Raw genomic sequence first — 10,011 nt, 5'->3', positions numbered from 1 at the left:
TATTTTACTATGAACTCTATGGTTGTTTGTGACACTTATAGGAATAGCCCAATGTATTGATCGGAAAGAATAACTTTGAGGTGGTTTTGTACCCTACAATAATCTCTTCGTTTGTTCTCCGCTATTAGTGACTTTGGAGTGACACTTTGTTGCATGTCGAGGGATTGTTATATGATCCAATTATGTTATTATTGTTGAGAGAACTTGCACTAGTAAAAGTATGAACCCTAGGCCTTGTTTCCTACCATTGCAATACCGTTTACGCTCACTTTTATCGCTTGCTACCTTACTGTTTTTACAATTTCAGATTACAAAAACCTATATCTACCATCCATATTGCACTTGTATCACCATCTCTTCGTCGAACTAGTGCACCTATAAAATTTACCATTGTATTGGGTGTGTTGGGGACACAAGAGACTTTTTGTTATTTGGTTGTAGGGTTGTTTGAGAGAGACCATCTTCATCCTACGCCTCCCACGGATTGATAAAGCTTAGGTCATCCACTTGAGAGAAATTTGCTACTATCCTACAAACCTCTGCACTTGGAGGCCCAACAATGTCTACAAGAAGAAGGTTGCGTAGTAGACATCAAGCTCTTTTCTGGCACCGTTGCCGGGGAGGCTAGGTAACACTACAAAAAAATACACTTCTGTGATGATACGTGTTTGTCACAGTAGGTTGCGTTTTTGGTCATGCATGTACATCCATGACAAATTTATGACAGAATCAAGATAGTCATACCTGTGATGTCATAGAAGTGTTCAATGACATTACCAAAATTATCATCACGGAAGTGTCCACTTCCATGACGATAAATTGCGTGTCACAGAAGTGCTTTCGTCAAGGGTGACCAACACGTGGCAACCACCGTAACGGAACGCCATTAAGCTATCGGGTCGGATTTTGGATCCGATAACCCGTTAACAGCCACGACCAATGCCGATTTTCCATGTGTAAAATTCTCATTGGCTGACGGATCCACGTGTCAGCTCCGCGTTGGCACAGGTGTCACTCATCCAATGGTCGAGATGGGCCTATGATATGTTGACACGTGGACCGGCCCAAAAGTGGCCCACAAAGTTTAAATGGGCCGGCCCAACCGAAGGCCCATAAGATTTAGCGGACCATAATGGGCCGGCCCAGCTAAAGGCCCAAAAAATTTAGCAAACCATAATGGGCCGGCCCAGCTAAAGGCCCACAAGATTTTGCGGACCACAATGGGCCGGCCCAGCTAAAGGCCCACAAGATTTTGCATACCTTAATGGGCCGACCCACCTAAAGGCCTAACATTCTCTGTCAAATCGGCCCATCAGCGGCCTGGTCTAAACTTGTCATCAATGTGGCCCATGGTCACTTCTGGCCCGTTAACAGTCCGCTAAGTAATTGGGGCGAATTACGGCCCGGTGTATTTCCAGCCTGTTAAAGGTCCTGCTTCATTTGTGCCCATTTACAGGCCATCAAAACTTTCGGCCCATAAACGACCGTGAAGGATTTGGGTCATATCCGGCCATGTCTGTCATTTGGCCTGTCAGAGGCCCACTATAGATTTGGCCCACTTTAGGCCTATTGTCATTTTCGGCCCGTTAACGCCGGATGTAAACCATGGGCCATATGTGGCCCAACATCATATCGGGCCCATTAACGACCCATATAAAAATGACGATAATCTAGCCCGACCGAAGTTCCGACCTGTTAAAGGCCCGTGTATTAGGTCGGCGCATTTACGGCCCGTCCGAATTTCGGCCTGTCAAATATCTGCATCGTAAATGGGCCACCATTTCGGCCTGCTAAGTCCAGTGGGTTATTTGGCACAATTAGGGCCCAATCTCACTTTCGGTCTATTAAAGGCCCATGTTTTTTATCGTCTCGACATATTTACACCTGTAAATGGCCTATTTTTACTGAGGGCCCAAATTATGTCTAGGCCTGTTAAAGGCTCACTATGGGAACAGGCCTAACAGAAAAATTTGAAAGCTTATGCTAATATAAGCCCAGATATTTTTAGTGGGCTACATGCCAATTTCAGCCCATAATAATTTTTATCCCAATTGGAATGGACCCGACGAATGTTGGCATGTTGGGCTCCTACGAAGCTTTCGTACGAATACATTACTAAGATAAACCTACACTATACAAAAATAGCATAATAATTACTGCAGCCTATGGCAGCATCATAAATGTTGTATCACAACAAAATAAATTCCAATCATACAACAAAAGGCATGTTGGCATAAAGTTTATAGTCCTTCCAGATAAAAGCACCATCAGATGTATAGAAGCAGAGATCATTTGACCTGAGTGCTAATGTTTCAGGCTGTAGAATCTTATGGAGCAGCACAATCTCCACCTTTTTTTACGCCATTGCTCTTCAACAACGAAGCGAATGTCTGATAGTCTGGTTTCAAAACCATTCATATCTTGACGACATTTCTCAACCACTATTCTTGTTTCCGAAACAACGACCATTAGGGATTGGACTTGTGTCTGGAGCACAGATATATCACTCTGTCTATTAGGAAGATTTTGTTCAGTAGGTGATTTGGACGAGGTTACCTTGACAACCAACCCAGAATTACGCAGGAAGGTGCTTTCTGCACTGTTAGTGGAGAGATACTGACACATTGCAACAAGAGGTGACATTGTGCCTGTAGTATCCTCGTCACCTTCAGGTGGTTGTGGTTGTTCAATCATTTGTTCCATAGCTTCCTGAAAGTTTGAACTTATAGATTAGTGTACCTGTGAGTTACTAATGAGACAAAAACAAACAAAGTAGGTTAAACATTTATACATAACTTATTTTGGTGAACTACTGTAATACATTAGCATGTATTGTAGTGCCAACTACATAATAAAATCACTTTCGGAACATATGTCCATGTAGCATGCCTACTGTATTGTCTATTTCCTCACATTCGTTGACATCTAAGGATAAAGAGACATGGTTTAAAGTAGGATGAACATAGTATGACATCATTCATATCACGGGAAAACAGATATAAAACAAATAGGCTATTTTATCATTGTGTGCGCACGTGAACATAACAACTAGATTACACTGGTGTGCTCATGCCCTTCATCTTGCTGGTGTGGCAATCCTTGAGGATTTGCACTGCATTCGGTTCAGGTTCTTTTTGGTCCGCATGGGCTTTCGACTGTATTTGGAATAAGTCAATATAGATACAATAATATGGCACAAAAAAAGAAGGAAGTAGCAGCTATTTACAAGAGCCTCGCAATGTGCAATATAGCTACGAGATCCTGTTGTCTGTTGGAATTTCACTTTAGAACGATTGGTTTTGTTCTTCAAACAGTTAGCCTACAAGAAGATACACTTGTAAGGCACATACATAAATACAAGTTCAATATGTGGTCTGATCAAATACATATAGCCTACCTGATACTTTGTATCAGACCAGTGTTTAATGAGGGCTGTCCAGTCTTCATCTGTAATATATTCCACTTGAGATGTTTGGGCGATTTCATTGTTAGCCTTGCCTTCAAAGTGAGATTTTCGAAGGTGGTACCGATACTGTCGCAGAGCTGACTGAAAAACATGAGTGCATGCTTGTTTAGTTACATCATCTTTCGGATCCAACTTGAACCTCATCTGTTGAAAAAAGAATGTGAGTCTTATTAGGAGGAAGCTAGAAAGTATGGGACAGAGCAAGACAATATTACTAATTGCGATGAATAACATTACTTACAGATAAATGGTCAAGGACGGTGTTAAATTGGGTATTGTCTTTCTCATTCCTGTACTGGATCCACGTTGGGAGGATATGCGCATGACACCTAACGGCAACGGCTGCCTCTGATACTAACTTGGCCGACTCTGTAGCATCACGTGGCCTTTTTAAACCTGCCTCAAAATGGATCTCCATTCTTCCTCTAGATTTTATTAATCTGTCAAGCATTATCCCTCATGTCTGTTTCCGCTTGCGCCGTGGTGCTAGTTCAACAACAAATATGGAAAGTATTAGTGTACATCAAACTGTGAGAGTACATATAGAGGAGCATGCAACTGCAACTTGACTCGGTGAGGTACCGTCTTGGCGTTGATGCTCATGAGGTTCATCTGATCTTGCCAAGTCCTGTTGTGTCAACAGTGCTTCAGAAGTAGTGTTAGGTGTGAAGGCAGCTTGGGAACTGGCCAGTTCCGGAGCAAACGAACGAGTAACTGGTTGAGATGCTGGTACAGTTGAAGCGGATGCTGCAGCTGGTGGAGCAGGTGATACTGTGTTTGTAGATTTAGCCGTGGACTTGGACCTTCTACTACACTATAAGTACCAGCAGAATCTCGACGGCAGAGCCTTTTCCGTTTCACCCGACGAGTAACAACACTCCCTACTATATTATTTTCCTTGCTCTTTTTTTACTTTTCCATGTCAAGTTGTACCCACAACACAAAAGAATAAAATTACTCTTCAGAACTCATTGATACATGATGCATACAAGCAATACTTTGATGTAAGACAACCGTATGAGAATGGAATATGTAAGAAAAACAGGACGACATGACATATTCACAGCTATGATGTGCAAACTAAGCAGAAGGATTTTCAAGAAAATAGAAGTAATGCAAGCTAGACACCATATGAAAGATGCAACCAATATTACTCTGCCAAGTTAAAAGTGTCTTGTCATAAGTGGGAATTCGAAAAATTAGAAGTTGTACAATGTAGAAATCAATGCAAGATGCAACCACTATGAAACTGCCATGTTAAAAGTGTCCAATCATGAGTTACTGATGCGGGATACACAACAGCAGTACTTTGATGTAAGAACATGGTATGATAGATAGATGCAGTGTATTCTAGACACAGAAAGCCATGTCATATGCACATGTATAACGTATAAACTCAGCAGGTGCAATTTAATCAAAATAGAAGAAATACAAGCTAGACAACATATGCAACATGAAACCAATTATCACACTGTCAACTTAGAGTAAGCACCTCCGATGGTGGAGTGTGGGAGATGAACTCATCATGTAGACTTGGGACTTCAACTTCATTAGCAGTAGCAGTGGCAAATCTAGAGAGTCTCTATTTGCGTCGGTGCGGAGTAGCACCAACATCCCCTAACTTGCTCTTTTCCTTCCTATTTTCTGATATTGCCTTATGAAGTCAAAACCACAAGAAGATGAATAAAATTAGCTCTGCATAACTGGTTGATGCATGATACACACGAACACTACTTTGATGTAAGGCAAGCGCAGGAGGATGGAATATATACAAAAAAAGACAGCGTTTCATATTCACACGTACGATAGGAGGATGGAATATGTATGAAAAAACAGTAAGCGGAAGGCATTTCAACAAAATTAGAAGAAATGAAAGCTAGGCACCATATGAACATGCAACCAATATCACTCTATCAGGTAAAAAGTGTCTCGTCGTAGGTGCCATTTCAAGAAATTAGAAGCAGTACAAGCTAGAAGACAATGCAAGATGCAACCTACATCACAGTCCCAAGTTAAATGTGTCTTATGGGTAAGTGATTGTTGTAGGTATAAGTTGTAAGCTACACACATGCAATTCAACATAATTAGAAGCAATACAAACTAGACATCATATGGAAAACGCAACCACGTATAACAGTTCCAAGTAAGAGCAAGCACCTGTGATGGTGGAGTAGGGGAGATGTGCTCATCGTGTACACGTATGTTCTAGAAACAGGAACATGTGTCATATTCACAGGCATTATGTGTAAAGTAAGCAGATGCAATTCAAGTTAGAAGCAATACAAGCAAGACATCATACGCAACATGTAACCACATATAATAGTGTCAAGTTATAGCAAGCACCTGTGATGGTGGAGTAGGGGAGATGTGCTCATCATCTACACAGCTACGTTGACTGTCCAGCCTTGTGTTGTCTTGCGAATCTTGTTGGGAGGATGGCAGAGTAGAATCTGTAGAGACCCCCTGTTTGAGTTGCTCCGAAGGACCACCATCATCCACTACCGAACTAATTTCCTTCAGCTGTAATGATTTTGCATTGTGAAGTCAAACCGATAAGAAAAAGGAATAAAATTCGCTCTTCAGAACTCATTCATGCATGATACTGGCGAACACTACTCGGATGAAAGGCAAACACATGATGCGACGATGGAATATGTATGAAAAACAGGATGGTGTGACATATTCACACCTATGATGTGGTAACTAAGTAGAAGGCATTTCAACAAATTAGAAGCACTGCAAGCTAGACACCATATGAAAGATGCAACCAATATCACTCTGCCAAGTTCAAACTGTATGGCATTTCAACAAATTAGAAGCAGTATATGCTAGAAATCATATGCAAGACACAACCAATATCACAGTGGTGACTTAAAGGTGCCTTATCATAAGTGACTGATGCGGGATATGCAAGAATAGTAGTCTGATGTAGAAACAGGAACACATGTCATATTCACAGGCATTATGTGTAAAGTAAGCAGATGTAATTCAACAAAATTAGAAGCAATACAAGCTAGACATCATACGCAACATGGAACCACATATAATAGTGCCAAGTTAGAGCAAGCACCTGTGATGGTGGAGTAGGGGAGATGTGCTCATCATCTACACAACTACGTTGAATGTCTAGCCTTGCGTTGTCTTGCGAATCTTGTTGGGAGGATGGCGGAGTAGAATCTAAGGAGAACCTCCATTTCAGTTGCTCAGAAGGACCACCATCATCCAATGCCTTGCCAATTTCCTTCAGCTTTATTGATTTTTCATTGTGAGGTCATACCGACAAGAAAAAGGAATATCATTCGCTCTTCAGAACTCATTCATGTATGATACTGACGAACACTACTCTGATGAAAGGCAAAGTCATGATACGAGGATGGAATATGTACGAAAAAATGGACGGCTTGACATATTCACACCTATGATGTGGTAACTAAGCAGAAGACACTTCAACAAATTAGAAACACTGCAAGACACCATATGGAAGGTGCAATCAATATCACTCTACCAAGTTAAAACTGTCTCGTCATAGGTGGCGTTCATCAAACTAGAAGCAATACATGCTAGAAATCATATTCAAGACGCAAACCAATATCACACTGCCAACTTAAAGGTGTCCCATCATAAGTGACTGATGCAGGATACACAAGAAGATTAGTTTCATGTAAGAACATGGTGTGATAGACAGATATAGTATGTACCAAAAACAGGAAAGCGTGTCATATTCACATGTATCATGTGTAAGCTAAGCAGATGCAGTTTTCACTAATTAGGAGCAATACGAGCTAGACACCATATGCAACATGCAACCAGACATCACACTGGCAAGTTAGAGCAAGCACCTTGGATGGTGGAGTAGGGGAGTGGAGACTTGAACCATGTAATGCACTATCAGTACAAGGAGAATCGGTACAGATGCTCCGTTTACGTTGCTGCAGAGGACCACCATCATCACCTTCCTTACTCTTTTCCTTCCTCTTTCTTGATTTTGCCTTGTCAAGTCAAACCCACAAGAAAAAGGAATAAAATTTTCTCTTCAGAACTTATTGATTCATGATACTGACGAACACTACTTTCATGTAAGGCAGCCGCATGATAGGAGGATGGAATATGTATGAAAAACAGGACGGCATGACATATTGACATGTATGATGTATAAAGTGTAAACTAAGCACAAGGTGCTTGAACTTGTTAGAATCGATGCAAGCTAGAAACCATATGAAATATGAAACCAATATCACTCTGCCAAATTAAAAGGGTGCCCTAACAAATGTATTTGACCAAATTAGAAGCAATACATGGAAACAGGCTAGAAATAATATGCAATATGCAACGAATAAAGGTGACTCATCGTAAGTAATTGATGTAGGATACAGAAGAGAGGTAGTTTCATGTAAGAACAAGGTTAACACATAGATGTAGTGTGTACCAAAAATAGGAAGGCATGTCATATTCACAAGTATAGTGTGTAAACTAAGCAGATGGAATTTACCCTAATTAGAAGCATTACAAGCTAGACACTGTATGCAACATGCAACCACATATCACACTGCGAAGTTGGAGCAAGCACCTGTGATGGTGGTGTAGGGGAAGTGATGTCTTCAGGTACAGAGCAACATTCAATATCTTCATTTAGGCTTGCTGTTTCTTGAGAATCATGTGGAGAGGATGAAATTGCATTCTTTATAAGATTATTGCGTCTCATATTAACCCACGCGTGTGACTGTCTCATCATAAGCGATAGACGCAGGATACACAAGAACAGTAGTTTGATGTAAGAACATGGTGTGATAGGCAGATGTAGTATGTACCAAAAACAGGAAGGCATGTCATATTCACACGTATAATGTGTAAGCTAAGGAGATGCAATTTAACAAATTAGGAGCATTGATGAGGGATACACAAGAGAAGTAGTTTGATGTAAGAACAAGGTTAATAGAAAGACGTAGTATGTACCAAAAACAGGAAGGCATGTCATATTCACAAGTATAATGTGTTAACGAAGCAGATGCAATTTACCCTAATTATAAGCATTACAAGGTAGACACCATATGCAACATGCAACCACATATCACACTGCCAAGTAAGAGCAAGCACCTGCGATGGTGGTGTGGGGGAATTGCGGTGATCAACTAGAGAGCTACGTTGACTATCTTCATTTAGCCTTGCTGTTTCTTAAGAATCATGTGGGGAGGATGACACTGCACTCTTTAAACGAGTAGGGCGTCTCACAGTAACCCACCCGGGTGACTGTCTCATCATAAGTGATTGACAAGGGATACAAAAGAGCATTAGTTTGATGTACGAATATGGTTAATAGACATATGTAGTATGTATCAAAAACAGGAAGGCACGTCATTATCAAAGGTATAATGTGTAAAGTAAGCAGATGCAATTTAACCAAATTGGAAGCAATACAAGCTAGACACCATATGCAACATGCAACCACATTTGACAACACGAAGTTAAAGCAAGCACCTGGGATAGTTGTGTGTGGCAATTGATATCATCAACTCCAGAGCTACTTTTACTGTCTCCAACTGCTGACACTGCACCCATTAGAGCGTTGAAATGCTTACTGCTTATCTTCGAATTACACTAGAGCGACTTCTGTCTTTTCTTTTCTGCATTCATCAACACTGCATCAGAGTCTGAAATACCCATGCATAAAAAAACAATAGTGTGAGTATGGGTGAAGTGTGTGCACAATTAGTACAGTGTAAAGGTAGAAGATAGCAGGTCGGTGAGAAATAAATGACGGGAGACATCTGATAGCTCTACAACATGCATGGCACACTCAATTACTATAGGATGCTATGAAAATAACAGTCGACTGATAGCAAATAGGTCAGTCCATTTTTTCTGCACCATACGATGTACAAAGAACGGGGAGATCGCCTTCATCTACCTCTAGCCAGTCAGTGTTGCTGATCTTCCTCGAAACGCCAGCGACCACCACCCCAGAATTCCTCCCCTGCTTGCGCCCTCCCCTCGACCTCACCGCACCGCCGTGTTTGGCACCGCCCCCCCGGCCATCCATTCAAGCCCCGCCGACCTCCAAACCGGGCGCAAGCAGCTCCTGCGCCCCACACCCCTATGATAGACACTGATGCACCGCTTCCCCAGGGAATAGGCGGACTAGGTGCTCCGCGCGCCTAAGCGGGTGCTGCTTCTTTTAATTGCGGTTCGACTGACCCTGAATTGAAATCCAAGCGGGCTACTGACCTCTAGCAAAGGTGAAATAGTAAAAGGAAGGAAACCTTGTGCATTTAGTATCACGAAGAAGATGCAGTAAGAAGCACTCAACTAGTTTCTTTCATGGGATGAATACGGTGTGAGTGGAGACGTACGATTTGCACGAATAAGGGAAGAGGAGTACCTCTTTCTGCTGGAAGTGCTGTGTCCTCCTTCTGTTTTTCTGACAATCTTGTTGTTCGCCGGAAACCAGAACTTGTGGAGGACGGTGCAGCCTTGGACGAACCCATGGCCAAGTTGTTGAGTGTGGTGCGGTGGCCGTCTGTCGGCGGCGGGGAAGCAGATCCAAGGCG

Source organism: Triticum dicoccoides, chromosome 4B, assembly GCF_002162155.2.
Source record: "Triticum dicoccoides isolate Atlit2015 ecotype Zavitan chromosome 4B, WEW_v2.0, whole genome shotgun sequence".
Classification (NCBI taxonomy): domain Eukaryota; kingdom Viridiplantae; phylum Streptophyta; class Magnoliopsida; order Poales; family Poaceae; genus Triticum; species Triticum dicoccoides.
Note: the sequence above shows the minus strand (reverse complement) of the source record.